Source organism: Marmota marmota, unplaced genomic scaffold, assembly GCF_001458135.2.
Source record: "Marmota marmota marmota unplaced genomic scaffold, marMar, whole genome shotgun sequence".
Lineage (NCBI taxonomy): Eukaryota > Metazoa > Chordata > Mammalia > Rodentia > Sciuridae > Marmota > Marmota marmota.
In genome coordinates, this window is record NW_025999900.1 from 31,968,833 (window position 1) to 31,986,732 (window position 17,900).

At 30.4% G+C, this 17,900-nt stretch overlaps 1 protein-coding gene across 3 annotated transcripts in view; it reads left to right on the plus strand.

The window, feature by feature from the left end:
• Window positions 1-17,900, plus strand: part of Nova1 (NOVA alternative splicing regulator 1) — a 136,665-nt gene that overhangs the window by 37,153 nt on the left and 81,612 nt on the right. The window contains exon 2 of one of the 3 annotated variants that reach the window (XM_048798727.1): window positions 6,447-6,548. The exons of the other annotated variants lie outside the window; for them this stretch is intronic. The gene's annotated coding sequence lies outside the window, so the exon portion shown is untranslated. The remainder of the gene's footprint in view (window positions 1-6,446; window positions 6,549-17,900) is intronic. 3 annotated transcript variants of the gene reach the window in all.

The following is a 17,900-nucleotide window of genomic DNA, read 5'->3' on the forward strand; positions in this document are numbered from 1 at the left end:
TTTTTTTTTTTTTTTTTTTTTTTTTTTTTTTTTTTCACTTGTACCATAATGATTTGTATTAACCACTTTACAGAAGTCTTAAAGTTGTTCTCTTCCTTCGGTATTATTTTGGCTCTTCAGGTTTTTTGTCTTTTCATATAAACTTTAGAATCAGTTTGTTAGTATCTGCAAAATAACTTGTTGGGATTTTGATTTGGCTTGTATTTAATCTGTAGATAAAGGTGGGAAGAACTGACAATTTAACAACTATGTTTCTATCTAAGTATATTGGATAGGTCTTTATTTATGTGCATCTTCTTAATATTTCTTTCATCAGAGTTTATGGTTATCCTCATGTAGATCATGAACATATTTTGTTAGTGTTATACCAGATTACTTCGAATTTTTCTTATTGAAGCAACCACATTTTATACATTTACAAACAATGGTAAAATAAGACTTGCAGATTGTCCCAGTGTTTATGCAATTACAAATTACCATTGCAGATTATTGATTTTTGATGTGATAACTCTTTTTCAATTAAATATTCTTGAGGCAAGGAGAGTTATTTCATCACACAAATTGATTCTTATCAAGTCATATAGATTGATGTTAGCTTATAGTGAATTAACATGTAACTTGGGATGAATTAAGTTTGTATGCTTTTCCTTACATTTTTCAATATACTTGTAATTGAAAATATTTCTTTCTACAGCCTATGAGAAAGTAGACTCAAAAAGGTATATAATATGTCAAGAAATTTGTAATGTTTTGAACAACCCACAATAAAAAAAAAATAAAACTAAAAAAAAAAAAAGGTATATAATATAGTACTTTATTTTGTATTTTTGACTCACATTACTTTCTCTTCATCATGTTGTACTTCTGAGAAGGAATGACTGATAAAATATGTATTGAATATACATGTCATAACTTAGGATGATGCGTAATTGTAAAATGAATGGGAAGATTACATGAACAGACATAAATATCAATGGAATATGAGTTTCTATTCTCTGAACATGTGACATTTAAATATATAAGGTCATGCATAATTTAGACAGGTAAAAAGCTGATTTTCTTTTAAGAAAAAAGAAATACCTGAAGTTTTAGAGAATATACCTTTAAATATTAAGTGTTATATGCTTGAAAATGTATGAAAAGTGGAAGACACTGTTATTAAGCTATGAAACTAGAATATTCTCTTAAATTATGTTTTCAGTGAGTCCAACATGAATACAAAAAACAAAAAACGTTTTTTATTCTTTCCTTTTTTAGAGCTTTTCTGATCTGCAAGCTTCTAGATAAGACATCTTATTTAGGGGATTTTACTTTTTAGTTTATATAAAGCCTACTATTCTCTACAGATGCACAAAATATTTATATTTATGTTATTTTCATTTTTTAGTATTTGCAATAAGACAATATTATTTACAAATTTTAAGAATATTTTATATATAGAAGAAAAAAATCTAAGAAATCCCTTATAAATTTCATAGTCAAGTAGCTGCTGGTTATTACTAAGAATAATAAAGTAATATCATAATAAATGTATTCAACCTGATAATCATAGAATAAGTTTAAAAGATAAATAATTAAAATCACTAGTTTATTGGTGTTAACTATTTCAGAATGCAGTATAAATCAAGGTAGAAAATTAAGTATAAGGGCTATATTTGTTTTATTTTTCTCTAATATGACCTTTGTTTATGATTGGTCACATCACTTGTTTTTTGTTTCTTTATCTCTCTCAAGATGTCATAGCTTTTGGGGAATTTTAGAAGGTCAGTTTAATTTATTTTGAATTTAAAATTATAGTAAATTTAAAATTCAATTTTTCCCTGTTTACTTAATGCCATTTGAACTTTTCTAGGATATTGGAGTATAGAACTAGGTTAAAGTGTGGTCATTCACTCTGCTCACTCTAGTGAATAGAGTGATCTGCTCTTTTAGTCATATTTCTGTTTCTTCTGTATTTGATGTCCAGAGGTAGAAAGGGAAAAAGATCTCTTAAGTGACACCTTTGTTGTCCCCCTTTTTTTTGGTCTTTCTTGCCCTGCCTCATACTGACTTGCTTTCTGTGTAGATGAGAAACACATACTAGCTCTCTAATCGGACATATATGTACAATATTTTGGGAAGGTGACAGTATTTTTAGAATGTTCTGCCATCCAATTTTGGATTGTCCTTTTCTACTCTTTCTCAGTTTCTCCTTCTCCAGTATAACCATAGCCTCTGACTACAAAGGTCTTTATTTACTGGAGATTCAAGCTCAGTTACTTGTGTAGTAAAACTTTTTTTTGTTGTTGTTTGTTTGTTTTTTGTTATTGCAGGTAATGGTTCCAGTTCTCTCTAGCCTGTTTTCTAACTCTAGATCTTTCTCGCTGTCTTCACAGAGGTACAGGGAAGGGAAATAGGTATGGAATTATAAGCAAGTCTAACACATACCCAGAAATCCAATGGATAGGAGTCTTCCCTTCTTTTTAGTCTTTTAAACCAACTCTCATTTGGCTTGGACACTTGTCATTATCACTATTCATGAAGATTTACTTCATGTAAGTCAGTGAAGCAAACTCTGACGATTGTAGATTGACTGCTTTAAGATGGAGCCAGAAAACAGTAGTTCTCAGGTAAAGAAGAACTGAAGAAGAGAAAGATGTGTAGGTTATAGAATGATAGCGGCTCTTACTTGTTTAAGGCTGTCTTTTAATTGTGAAAGGCTTGACTTATGTCTCATTATTCTTAGACTTGTGTTCTAATTGCTAGTCCGTGAGCAGTAGGAAAAGTCCCGTCTGATATTCTGTTATGTGAATTGTATTAATCTTTCTAGTAGTTCCAGACTTACCTCTGATAATTCTATTTCCACTCCTGCAAGTGATGTGATCTTTTTAAAAGATTAAACAGGTTATTTTATTCCCTCAGTCAAAATACAGCAGTGGCTTTTTGTAATAATTTAAAAAAATCAAGATCCTTATTATGACACAGAAATTCCTGCATGATTTGACTGCAAGTTTTGATTGCATGTGCCTATCTCAGGGCTTTGTTTTTACTCTTCAGTTTGTCTACAGTAATCTTAACCCACTTATTACATTTCATTCTTCAAATAAATGCTGCTTCCTCTATGTTCTTTGAGTATCCTGTTAAAATAACGTATTTATCATTCTGTTCCCATGACTTGCTTTGTTTTTGGTTTGCATACTAATTTCCATAATGAATATTATATATTTAATAGTTTAGTATTCATTTCTTCTATTACATATAATTTTCAAGAAGGCAGGTCATGAACTCCTGTGTTTAGTGCTTTACCTAGTCCCTAAAATGGTACCTGGCCCATAGGAGACTGTCAGTTTCTTTGCTATTGAATGAATGAATGAATGAATGGATGCTAATTTCTAGAGTCAAATCTTAGGAAATAACTTTGACTTACATAACTTTTACTATTACAGGGTTTTACATAGTATTATATATTTTTTCATAAGTTCTTTTATTATTCCCAAATGTATGTTCCCATAATCATTACCTCAGTGAATGTCTATATTTCTAATTCATCTTCGATGTTACTGTTAGAACTTTTAATAAAATAATTATCTAAATGCCATTCTTTGGAGGAAAGCATCTGGATATTCCTTGGCACATTTGAACCTGTGATTATTATTCTTTTCCTCACAGGTCCCTACTGTCCCACTCCCATTCTTTTCATTGCAGTATTCTGAATACTAAATTGTGTTTCTCTCTTCCTTCAATGCCTTTATTTAAAACCTATTTCCTTTTTTCCTACTGCTATTTTTGGTGTGTGAATACATGAAATGTAACTCCTATCATAAAAAAGACTCTAGAAAAGATTCTTTATATTTGAAATAGTTGAGAAACAATGTTATATTTGCATTGGGTGCTGTTATTTCGGAGAGTATCTTTATTTCTCACTGAGTATCCTTAAGATATGGTACAAGTTCACTTACCATTTTTATGAGTATTTAAAAATAACCAGACTCTTCATGATCACCATACACACTGTTTTGTAATACCATTTTTAGGCATTCTGAATGTGTTTTAAAAAGGTGATGCTCATCTCCTTGGTGTTAGCTCAAGGATTCTTTTTTAAGAATGCATATTTATCAATTATTGGATGTACATGTATGAATTATTCTTATTATCTTTTATCTACAGAAAACTAAAAGGATGAGGGAAAATGATGTATAAATGTGAAAGTATTAATTGTATTATCATTGGAAAAGATGTGGTCCCCTTCAAAAGTCCCCTTCCGATTCTCAAATTTAGAGCTGGGCGCAGTGGTGCACGCCTGTAATCCCAGCTGCTAGGGAGGCTGAGGCAGGATTGCAAGGTCAAAGACAGCCTCAACAAAAGTGAGGTACTAAGCAACTCAGTGAGATCGTGTCTCTAAATAAAATACAAAATAGGGCTTGGGATGTGGCTCAATGGTCGAGTGCCCCTGAGTTCAATCCCCGGTACCCCCCCACCCCCCCAAAAAAAATTCTTTAATTTTAGAATTTTTGTTTGACTGTCAATATGAATAAAATACTAATAAAGAAAATAATTGTTTTATATAAGCAATTTTAGTTAAATGTTTTCCACATTTGACTCTCTAGTTAGTGCAGTAAAAAAAGAGACCAATGTGGCTTTTTGGAAATGCATACTATTAGAATATCTGGCAGAATTCCACAACTTGTATTTGACATTTTTGTATCTGAAATAATGTGGAACTTAGTTGGCTTGTGATATTATTTTTTTTAGAAGACACAGCTAAACAAAAATAAAATCATGGAATTATATAGTAGTAAACAATTATTATTTGGTTGAGATAGCTCTTCTGAACAGCTACTACTGTCAATGATAAATAGATCTGGTATTGTACTGTGTGCCTTATAGGAGTTTTTTTTCATTTAGTCATTGAAACACCCCTGATCATTCTTTATTTCACATGAGAAGTAACAGCTGCTGAGTTGCACATTTAATTTTAAAAGATTACATCTGCTTTATTCAGCTGATTTTATTGAACATCATTTATGAGTAGTTTCTTTTGGGGAGGTGGTCACAGAGCCTTTTGAGAAACCTCATAAAAGCCTGTGGCTCATTTCCCCTAGAGAAATGTATGTGTGAACTCATGTACTACATCTTGATTTTAGTATGAAAGTTTTGCAGAATCCCTGGATTCCATAAACTCTTTATGTATATCCTGGAGTGGAATCCCTGGTCTAAGTCTTTTTTAATAATAAGGATACTGGAAAACTTTTTTTTCTTTCTTCCTTTATCACCTTTGTTATTTAAAGGAAATGATATCTATTCATAAAGAATTTAAGAAAGCTGAACAGAAAATGTTAGGTATCTTTAACTGTATTGAGTATATACCAAAGTAAATTCTGTTATGTAGCAAGTGAGATTCAGAAAAGATTGACTGTTGGACACACACATTTAGCAGTCAGGTTTGTTGAATTTGTCACAAAGCACTCATAATCTGTTTTAGAAAGAAAATGTGTAAATATTTTGAAATAAACAGTTACCTCCTCAGAGTAGTATGAACAGTAGCCTTGCCTAGAGATGAGAATTTAGGATAGTCCTTCCAACCTAGTGATTCATGGTGTCTTAGAGAGCTTTGTCCAATTTGATCTGATTCCATGAAAGATAAATCATGTAGAAAATGTGCTATGGTAGTTAAACTACTATGTGGTAATAATTTTCTGTATCAATGAACTAAAATTTTCTTATTCTTAATTAACTGTTTATATCGGCTAAGAATAAATACTGTCTAGATTTTAATTCAGTTTGACTTTGGAGAAGAAAAGTTGTCCTTTCATATGAGATCACTTTTAAAGCTCTTATTACATGAAAAATAATTTAGCTAGTTGTTGATGACCAGTTATTTCATAAAATTGGTTTTACAATATAAAATCAGAATTTCAGAATGGCTTTTCTTATATTTATTTTTAGGTATTTTCATGTTGTTTGTGCTTCAATTTCAGTATCTCATCTATTTTGGACTGTTTTGCCCCCCTGAATTGTCATTTCAAACAAAAGCATTTAAAGTAGTTGGATAGAGTGAAAAACCTTACTGTATGTACTTGTTTAGTTTTAGGTAAATTACTGTAGAAATCATGTTATAAATCACTATAAAATGTTGGGGGTTTATTTTTTAAACATATATTTTAATGCTTGGTTTATAATTATGTTGTGAATTGAACAATTGTGTATTTCTCCCTTTCTTGAAGTCATTAACATTCAGTTTTTAAATGAATGATAACCATCTGTGTAGGTCTCTTGTGATTGAATGATGTATTATTCTCTTACTGTGGCACAATTTTCAGACAGCCACTTTTGTTCTGAAATATTTTCATTTTCTATAGTACTTTTCATCCCTGTATATATGTACAGGAATCACTTCACCCACCACCGAATTGCAGCCACTTCTGAGGTGGAACGCAGCAACTGTTTAACAGCGCACTTTCCCCTAGGTGCTGACATCTGCAGAAGAAATTGTACATGGTCCTGTACAGAAGGTATTTCTCCACTGTGCCATCTGCAGAGTGAAACTGACTAGGAGTACTACATAGACTGTAAGTTTCTTGTGTACCTGCCCTAGACTGGAAAACTCAATAAGAGAGAATAACAAATAACTGGGAAACATCATTTCAAAATGTATAGAGGTCAGTTAAACTGTTTTCCCTGGCTCTAAATTTTATTTTGATGTCAACTAATTTTTGATTGGTGACAAACAGAATAATAGATGCACCTCTCCTTGGAAATTATTTTATTTTGAAAGCAAGTGAAGCTAAAATACTTTTATAAAGTCATCACTTTTGACGAAACTTAAAAGAAATTGTTTTTACATATTTTCAAATAATCAAATTAATCTTAATATTTTAGAGCTGTTTTCTCAAAATAGCAAATCAACTTGTAATTCAACTGGAGCATATTAATCAACTTTGCAGTGTTTTATGTCTTAGGTTTAATGCTTTCTTTTGGTAAAAGTTTTGTAACAGCCAGTTTATGATGAACCTACTTTTGATTCCTTTATTTAGAAACTCTGAATTTTTTTTAACATATTGAAACAAAGCATAAGAGAAGAGAAACAGTGAATATATGAACTTCCACTTATGTATTTTAGTCTATGTCTCCCATTTATTTAATGAGTTTTTTTCCTTTTGTAAAAGCAATTTGATAAAAGTGCTTTCTTTAGTAGTAGTCTGGCATGTTTATGCCTTTTAGGATGATAAAATAACATTAGAAACTTCTGTGTCTCCTGTTACAGAATGAAATTGATTCTATTTTATCACTTTAGGGTTTTTTTAGTCATAGTGGTATTATTTGTTTTTATTTACTTATTTATTTTTTGATGTATTAATAGACATTTCTATGTGAAAGAAAAAATCAGGGTTTCTTGATTTTCACTGAATCGTTAATTGTGTGAAATTAATGTCATTTGGTTTAGGTAACTTTAAATTTTATGTTGAAAGTTAAGATATTTGTGCGCACATCTATGTCTATAGATTCTTTCTAGTGAAAGCAGGTAAAATTTTACTTCAAACTATAGTTTGTCTACTTGTAAAATAAAGTGGGTGGAAGAAATTATTTTCTAAAGACCCTTTCTATGTGTGTTTTCTCTTTAACTTTGGGAGCATTCTTGTATTCAGAATTGTACCTGACATTATGTAACCAAGACTTTTTTAGTACAGTTGGCTTTGTTCTGGAGTATTATTTTTGTTAATTAATGGTGCATTAGCGTCAAAAGGGAGGTCAGATTTCCTATGAAGACTTTCAACTATCTCTGATTTTATAATGAAGATATTCAGACTGTTTCAAAATGTAATTTTTTTTGAGAACGAGGAAGTACAATTCTTAGAATGGTTTGCAATACAGAGCATCAAGAGAAATAGAAAAAAATAAGACAATTTGTATTCAGAGTAGAGATATTAACAAAAACTCAAATTTTTAATGAGACTCCTTATTGCATGGACTTAATACTTCATTTAATTGTCAAAGCACAAATGAAGTGAACACTAATATTTTAATAATATAGTGTAGATATAATATACTTTTGTAACTCTAACAAGAGGCTATTTTTATCAACATAGGAAATATTTGAGGTGCTATTACTGGTTCCTTTGCATTTTCTACAGTGTAATTGTGTTTTTTAATCTCATTCATTTTATTGATGGAAATAATCATAATCATTTGAAGAAACAGATGATATGTTTTAAATACCATTTTAAATTTTAGTGAAAAGGCAGGGCTTACAAGCTCTATATTTTTATAAATTATATAGGATATTAAATGTTATATTTTATATTTGTGGGTAGTATAATTTGACAACTAATTAGATTGAATATTAAGCCACATGAATCTAATATTTTAATATAACTGGTGAATGATATTTGGAAAAGGGAATTAGGTGGAAACTTTTTATTGAATACACATCTGTATTGTTTGAATTTAATGAAAATGCACTGCTTATGTAATAAAAAATAAACCTAGTGTTTTAGATAATTGTGTATTATATATTTGAACCATTTGTGTATTTAAAGATTATTCTCATTACATATAATAAGTACCCAATATCTCTACTTGATTCTTTTGAAAGGGAGGACCCTCCTCTTAATCTGAAGGGCTAGAATAGTGGTTATGATCTTTACTTACTTAATATTCAACTTAATAGTTTTGTAACTCAGAAATAAATGCTAGATTAAAAGTAATTAAATCTTGATGAGATCCCTATTCCTTATATTTTCCATTATAATTTTCAGTTTTAATAGTAAAAATGAAGCATATGCCTAAATAATATGAATTTTAAAATATTTAGTAATGTGTGCTTCTATCAATAATGTTCTGGCAACATATGGCTTTCAAGTGGAAGCTTTAAAAAGAAAGCCGAGAATTATGCAAGGAAATAAGAAGGTATAAGGCAGTGAGCTTTTTGGTGTGGATTTTATTTTTTGTGTTACTTTAAAATTTTTAAATAATTTAAATTACATAAAATCCACACCAAAAGTAACATTCTTAAAGAGAGTTTCAGTCAATAACTTTATATTTCCAGGTACTTTGTTAGGTTTATAAAATCCTCTAAAATCTTTCAAATTAGGAACATAGTTTTATATCCAACCCAAACAGATATTAAAAAATATTTTCATCAGTTTTTTTGAACAAATTATTGTGATATGATATTGAGATTAAACATCTCATTAAATCTGCAAATTTTTAAATCAATAATAGATAAATGATTTTGCAATAATATATTACATGGGCAGTTATTTTTATACTAAAATGGTTAATATTTTAAACACTTTATTTAATAAACCTTTAGTATTTCACTTTCTTACCACAGAAAATATAATTTATATTCATTGAATAATACATAGAATTTTAATTTAAGTTTTTAGAAATAAATGTGAAATTTTTTGTTTTCTGTTTTTTTTGTCCCTTATAATCTTAGGCAGATAAAAGTAGCAAAATTCTACTCATATCAGTCTTGCAAACTCTTAATTTACATATCAAATAATTTCTGCTTATATTTATGAATTTTGCACTTTTCAACATAAATTGAATTAGTTGAAAAGTGTAAATATATAAGTTCGCACAAGAACTATTGATGTCATAAACCTCATAATCTTTAATATAGTTTTAAGCATTTATTGCGTTAATATTTCCTTAAACACGGAAATTGCTGTGTGTCTTGTGGATAAATGTGTGTGTGTGTATATATATGTGTGTATCATCTTTCTAATGTATTTTCTGTAGTGTAGTTTGGAATCCTGATTGCCATTTGTAGCTATTTATTCAAGTGTAAATTGCTTAACAACTTCAAGGTTTAAAAAGGAAAAAAAAAAAACTGTTAATTGAGAATTTTTACACCTACCTCACAGGGTTGTTGTGAGGAAAAAACAATAAAACATATCTGAAAGAGTGCTTAGCATACACTAGATGTGTAATATATGAAGAAATGAATGTTTCCAAGACCTGTTAGTGGCCCTTTTTTGCAGGACAAAATCCAAATGCCCTGTCCTGGCATGTGGTCTGGTCCTTCTTATATCTTCAGGCTTATTCTTTCCTTTCAAACTGCTTATATTGGTTAATTTTTACTGAAGTCTTGCTAGTTCTTAAATATATCATACTTTTTTGGACTTTTGTCTACCTTTATCTTTCTTTTAAATTATTTATAATTCCCTTTATCTGTAGACACCTATCCTCTAGCTCAACCTCATCCCTCAGGCCTCATTATAGATTTCTCCTTCACTGTAATGTTTTCAACCCCTTCTTTCTTCCCTAAATATTTTGTTAGATGAACTTTCATACGATCCTGTTTATTCCTATTCTAGCAATTACCACATGTAATGTACCTGCCTTGGTATTTGCCTTTTTACTTTATTAAATATAAACTGACAGAGGATGGAGTCTGTTTTCTTTAACCTTGCCAATACTTAAAATTCTTTCTGCAACTCAGGAAGTAAGTGAATATTTTATAAGTAGATGTAAGCTCCCTGTAAGTAAATTCACAACATATATAGTTGTATGATATTATGCCTTTGTAAAAAGCAACTTTCATTCTTATGTATTGAAAAGAGAGGTTTCAGACCCTGTAATAATCATATCAAAATTGACTGTCTACAGTCTATTTTTGCCACCAGTTACTACAATAGTTTTTTTTTTAAGAAATGGACTGCCTAAGGCTATAAGCAAAAGTTTACTTATTTTTTCCTATCACTGTACCTGCAATTCCATTCTGAATATTATTAGTTTTTTTTTCTTGATAAAATACTGTTCAATTGACTTTATCTCTTCTCAGTTCTTGCCCTTGTTCTTCTGTTGCATGTTTTTGCTCTTGCCTATATGTTATCTGTCTTCTCTTGTTCTTTCTTATTCCTTTTTTTTGTCACTCTCTGATATTTAAAAACAGACTTAATTTTTGGATAAAAAGGCCAATAAGTTAAAATTTGAAATTCTAACTCAAAATTTCTCTCGTACATTATCCTTGCTCAAAGCAGGCTTAAAAGGCTGAATGGCAAAATGTATAGAACATGGCCAATTAGTATACTTCTCCATTAATTTTTTTACCTCATTTTTTTCTGTCTCTTCACTGTGCTACTTCTGGGTCCTCCAAATGCTACTTCTGGGTCTTCCAAAGTTTGAGAAATAGATGTAGGAAAGAGCTAGTTGGTAGTAAATGTATATTGGAAATCTAAATAGGTCATACTCCCGGTAGTCAGGATTTGTCAGACTCCTAATGTCTGGAAATGACATAGGTGTAATTAGTTGTTGTAATGTATAATGTGGTTGATACTATTTTTGTGTGTGGTTGATTTTTTTTTTTTTTGAATGCCCTCTTTTGTCTATGACTTTCTAGTCTACCTCTGACTTATTTTCTTCTGTAGTTACCTTGTTCTTTTTGCAGTCTTCTAAGTAAATTTCTTTTAAAATGGCTCATGCACATGGGTGCACTCATGTGAACATACACACACACATATTTTTAAATTTTTAAATTTTTTTTAAGCAAAGGTCTCACTGTGTTACCAAGACCAGTCTTGAACGCCAGGGCTCAACGTGATCCTTCTGTCTTTGCATCCCAGGTAGCTGGGATTACACATGTGCGTCAACCATGCCTAGCTGAGGTGATACATTTATTTGAAAGTATTGGCCATTTCTAAGGCGGTATAGATGAAGGCTATCTTTCCCTCTTGCTTTTGGAATTAATCTCTGTCTCTCTCTTTCTATCTCTTTCCCTTTCTCCCTCTCCTTTTCTTTTTTCTTTACCCTAATCAGGTACCTGGGTCTTGAGTGTCCTATATTCTAGGACCATTTGTAGAGTGAATAATTGTTCTGTTTCTTTTCTCAAAAATCTGTAAAAGCTCTTTTCCATTATATGCTTATTTTTTTTTTTCTGTGTTGGTGAATTGAATATTTCCTGAGAAATTTTGGGGCACAGTCTTATCAAGCTTAGCATATGTGATCTGTCACTTCAGTTTTACTACTTGAAACCTATTGATCTCAGCTTTGAGTCCTTAGCTGAAACTGAAACAACAGGAAAATTTCCATTGTAATATGCTTTATATCACCACTCCCCTGCATTTAAATCATAATGGGCTGGTTGATGTTCTATGAATGTTCATCTATTTCTATAATTCCATGCCTTGTCCTATGCTGTGTTGTCATTTAAAATGTCCTTTTTAACTTTTTTTTCCCCCCTGTGAAAAATCCTACTCAGTCTTCAATGCCCAAGTTAGGTAGTATAGTGGTCAGGGCAGTTAGAATAAATTCTTCCCTCTACTGTGTTCTTATGAATACTTTAAATGTTATTATATTAACTTGTATGCATTTCTACCTGATCAGATTGTGATTATTTTTGAGATAGCTGCTGACTTATTTATTGGGTAACCCTTTACTGCCTAGTCCTAGTCCCCATTATGGGTTTAGTCCATTTTGTTGCCGATTAATCTCTTCAGAAATCTGAGATTGAATTTTGTAAAATTACTGAGTAATTAATAATTTGGTATACTTGTTTATTTCATTCTTTGTTCCAAAAAAAATTGGAGGAGTAAGAATTTGTTTATTTGTGCCTCTGTTACTTGTTTCCCAATAGTATTGCTCTTTACTCGTTTTTAGGTAAGTTTACTTTAAGTTTTAATTCTGGTTTTGACTTAGTTGATTTTCTTGCATTTTCCTCAGAATTTCTTTATTTCTCTCTTTTTTATTATTTCAATTGATGTAGTCAACTATGACAACTATGGGATTAAGTATTCTAAGTAACTTGGACAGAAGCAAAAACAAAACATCACAATTATTTATCTACTGTGAGAGTTTTTCTTTTCTTCATTTTTAGGTTCTTCAGAGTTTTAGACTTTACTTCTAGAGGTGGCCTGAAATGGTAAAAAGGTGTTGGTTACCAAGAGGGTTATTTATGAGACAACAGTATTATAATAGAAAACTAAAGTGAAATTATATTTGTGATTAAATGTTTCAGACAGACTTTATTTGTTGCTGTTTTGGATGATAAATAAAATTACCTTGGGCTGAGGGTGTAGCTCAGTAGTAGAGCACTTACCTAGCTCATGTTTGTGGGTCCGATTTTAGCACCCTGAAAAAGTAGATAAAATAGAATTAAATTGCTTTGATTGGTAAGGCAGGTCTAAATGTCTGCTGTTCCTCAACAGAATACCAAAATGAGTTTTAGCAATCTCAAACAGAATCAGTTTGAGATTGCTAAAACTCAAATCAGTGCCATAATTTAAAATTAATCACATATTATTCTAACTTGATGATTTATCTATGTTATTACCACAAAGAAAGTGCCTTAAATGAATTTTGAAGATATTTTCTTCATATATACTATATTATATATATATTCAACAAATACACAAAAATTAGATAATGAAGAAAATGCAGTAGCATTAAAGTAGTGATAATGGAAAAATTTCCTATATGTTTAAAACTTCTTTTTCCAAATGAGTATCTGTAATATACCAAGCAGGGATAAAATCCTTTCCCCTCAAATTTGCATTGTTAAGGTTTGAAACAAAATAAATCTATATGCCAAAAAAAATCCCAGCAATCTTTTTTATTTTTTTGTTCCTTTTTTCCATGTTGTTGGAAACATGTTTTGTTTTGTTTTTTAAAGAGAAATTTTTACCTTACTTTTTAATGTTCACTGATGGCTGACAATATTTTCATATTTAATATATGATAATTTTACGCATTAGCACTTACTAATTTGAGACCCTGGTGATTGAATGATACATATGACAGGTCTCAGGATAATCTGAATTTCAAATAGTAGATCCCAAGAGTTACAACATATATAATTACTTTCACATCATTGTATTTCATAAGCCAGTAAACTTTTGTGTTAGATTTTTTCATAACAGGAAACAAATTAAAATATGGCCTCGTGATTTTCAATTTTAATTACCAAGAAACACTTTGTTCCTGTGATTTTTTTCCTTAGCACAGACATTGCAGGAATTCAAAGGAATTTGCTTTATATAAAAATACATTTTTAAAAATGTTTTGTGTAGGAATGAAAATTTGATATTAGGAAGGTCAGAATTCTGTTTTTCTGCATATATTAGGGAAATCAGAAGATAGGAAAATACATCTAATATGTATAGCCATCATTTATCAAATAAGAAAAGTAATGATGAAAAATATAATCTCCCAAAGTATACTACCTGATATATATTTCAGTTTTAACTATTTCAGTTTTTAACTCTGAGTTTTTTTTCTTCCTTTTTAATGGTTCATTCAGTTTTTCAGTTAAGATATTTTCTGGAACATTTTAGTGGGTCAAGTAAAATTTTTAAAATTAAATAAGTGGTCAACTCTAAAATTCTTCAAAAAAATGAGTAGGTTTATGCTTAATCCTAGCTAATGTTCCTATGCAAAATGACCTTTCTCCTGTCACAGAGAAAAGTGGAAAATAATCTGGAATTAGTTATCATTTGATCTTTCTTTTCTAAGATTCTCTCTTAAACTCCAATTTCACGTAGTCCCACTACTGTGCAATTCTGCTTATCTTAAACCAAACCATAATCAGTAGTTTCCCCACTCTTCTTCTGTTTCCTGATAGACGTCATTCTTGCTTAAGGCTTTACCAGGTAATTTGTAACTTATATTCACATATAAGCACAAACAAACAAACAAGCAAAAATCACCTTCCTATTTCTTTGATTTAAATATCCCATTTATTTCTGGATCCCAATTAGTTTGCCTTTAGGATCAGTATGCATTATTCTGTTCCATTCCCTAGTTTATTATGTTATCACTAAAAGTGATAAGTTCTTAAAACTGGATTAATGTACATTACATCTTTCTTTTTAGATTTCATGCTCCTTTGTAGAATCTACATATTACTCATATTTGTGCTTTTCATGGATGATATTCTTATAAACTTTTTTTAAGTTTATTTAACTATCAGATTGCTGGTATTTAGGTCTTAAAAATATTAGATTGCTAAAAATTCAAATGTGTGCCACAATTTAAAATTAATCACACATTATTCTAACTTGATGATTTATTAATGTTATTACCACAAAGGAAGTATCTTGAATAATAATAATAATAATAATCCATTAAGAATATTTGGCTTAGTACTAATTATTTGAAAACAAATTTTACCAACTACATGCTGGTATATGCTGATTTGTAGGCTCTTGCTATAAATCTTTATTTTTGTTACCATTTTAAAAATAATTTTGGCAAAAGGCTTCTAACGGGTTAGGCTTCTTTGCATTAGTCTCTTTCTAGCTCTTTTAGAGATATACTACAAATAGAAAACAAGTTTCTTTTAAAATATTGCAAAAGGCTTATACCCAACTCTAGTCCCACTGTGGATCTAATTCATTAAGGATGCAATGACTTCCTACGAAGAATAGCTCTGCTGGAGGCTCTTTTAGTACTTTCTGTATTTGAACTTTATAATTTTTTTCCTTTTTCTGTCTCTTTAGTCTTTAAAGATAATGACTGGTTTTTGAACCTTTTTATTATGAAAGTACTATCATTCAGATGAGATTGACTCTTGAGTATGTACTTATCCTTGTTTTTAGAGCTTTAGTAGAATTCTTTGCATGTTTATTAGGTTGTATAGAAATAAGATGACATTTTAAATATATTTCTCTTAAAAAATTTTTTGCTCTATAACTTCCCATATTTTGATTAATGTATAACTTGATTTTTACTCTGCTCTTTATTATATCTTTTACATCTATTATCATTTATCTGTATACATATATGTTATGTGTACATATGATGTCTTAATTTCATAAGTTAATTTTTGTATTCTAATCTTCCAATTTTTTTTAAAAAGATGACTTTTTCAGTTTAATATTTCTTTTTTTAAAATGTTTATTTTTTAGTTGTAGTTGGATACAATACCTTTATTTCACTTATTTGTTTTTATGTGGTGCTGAGGCTCGAACTCAGGGTCTCGCACGTGCAAGGCAAGCACTCTATTGCTGAGCCACAACCCCAGCCCTAGTATTTCTTTATTTAAAAATAAAATTTGAAAACTACATTTTTCATCTTTTCCAGATTAGTTTCTATTTAATGTTCTTGTATGTTTCTTTCATATTTTTGTATTCACAGTTTATATAGAATTTAATAAAGTCACTATAACTTACATTCTTATTTGTATAATGCTTTATTATCATCATTTATTTATTCATTCATTAACTGTTTATTTAGTCTTACTATGTACCATGAATTGTCCTACATGCTTAGGGTACTGAAAGTCTCTGCTATCATGGAGCTTATATTCTTGTAAGAGAAGAGGAACACAAACACATAACACTAGTAATCAGCAATTTTAGATAAGCATAAATACTGTGTAAGAAATAAGGAATGAGCTGGGCATGATCATATATGCCAGTAATCCCAGCAACTTGGGAGACTGAGGCAGGAGTATCACAAGTACAAGGCCAACCTCAACCATTTAGCTAGACCCTCAGCAAGTTAGCAAGACTCTGTCTAAAAATAAAAATAAAAAGGAATGGGATTGTAGCTTACTGGTAAAGTGCCCTTAGGTTCAGTCCCCAATATCTCTCTCCCCCCCAAAAAAGAAACAAGGTCATGGAATTAAATGAGTTGGGGGGTAGCTAGGATAGTAAGAGAAAACATCTTCAAAGAAGGAGCATTTAAGTTGATCTCTTAAAGATTTAAAAGAAAGAGGAAACATTTGACTTGAGATCTAAAAGAGGAAGAAAATCACATTTCACATATCAGGAATAGTAAGGCAAATGTCTGGAACAGAAAGAGTTCAACATGTTCACAGAAAAGAAAGAAATCCTGTGTGGACTGAGTATCTTTGGGAAAAGATTACGGCAGGAAATGAAGTCATTGATATAATGCAGGTGTGAGACCAAATGTCCTGTAGTAAGGAGTTAAAATTTTACTTTTAAAATGTGAAGACAATGCCAATCAATTAGTATTATTAGTGAACTGATTAGCACTGAAGAAATAACTACCTAATGTCTGGAAAAGGAACAAGGGAAAGGCATGAGGGCCAAATGCAGTAATCATAATTAGGATCATAATTGCAGTAGTTCAGTGAGAAATTATGGTATTGGTGTAGGACATTTAGTAGTAGAAGTGATGAGATATTATTTTGAAGGAGTACTGTTAGAATTTGTGAATGCATTAGAAATGAAATAATAAACAATATTAGATGTAGTAAATATTTTTAAAAATGTAATTAAATGAACATGTACTTTTTTTCATTGGTGAAAATGTCACAATTTTAAAAACTGCATATTTTTAAAAATATTTTTTAGTTGTTGATGGACATTTATTTTATTAATTTACTCATATGCGCTGCTAAGAATTGAACCCAGTGCCTCACGCATGCTAGGCAAGTGGTCTACCACTGAGCCACAACCTCAGCCCACATCTCTATTTTGGATTTAGTTATTCCTCATTTTTGCCACCACAGATCATATTAGTTTTCTGTTATTTTCTCATCTCAGTGCCACTGAATGTAAATAATGATTTGAAATGTACCTGTTATTTTCATTTGGTTATCTTTATTACTAGCTATATTAATAATTTAATGCATTTATTGACTAAGTATGTTTCTTTATTGTGGTTTGTTTCTAGTCTTAATCGTTTTGAAATTATGAGTGTTTTCCTTATTAATTTAAAAAGTCATATTAACTTCCTAAAATGGCCTGGAAACCCCAGCATGATTTGGCCTTGACACTTTGCAATTCCATTTTATGTTAATGTCTTTGTGACTTTTGTGCTATAGACACTGGCTACTTCTCAAGTAAGTGACCTTTGTCTTACCCCATGTTCCTTGTACTGATGCTCCATTTCTGGATCCCTTTTCCTCCAAATCTTCACTGATGACTGGGAGTGAAGTCTCATCTTTTCATATTTTAGTTCAGTGTTGCCTACTTACAGGAGCTATTCCCAAATTCCTAACATAACAC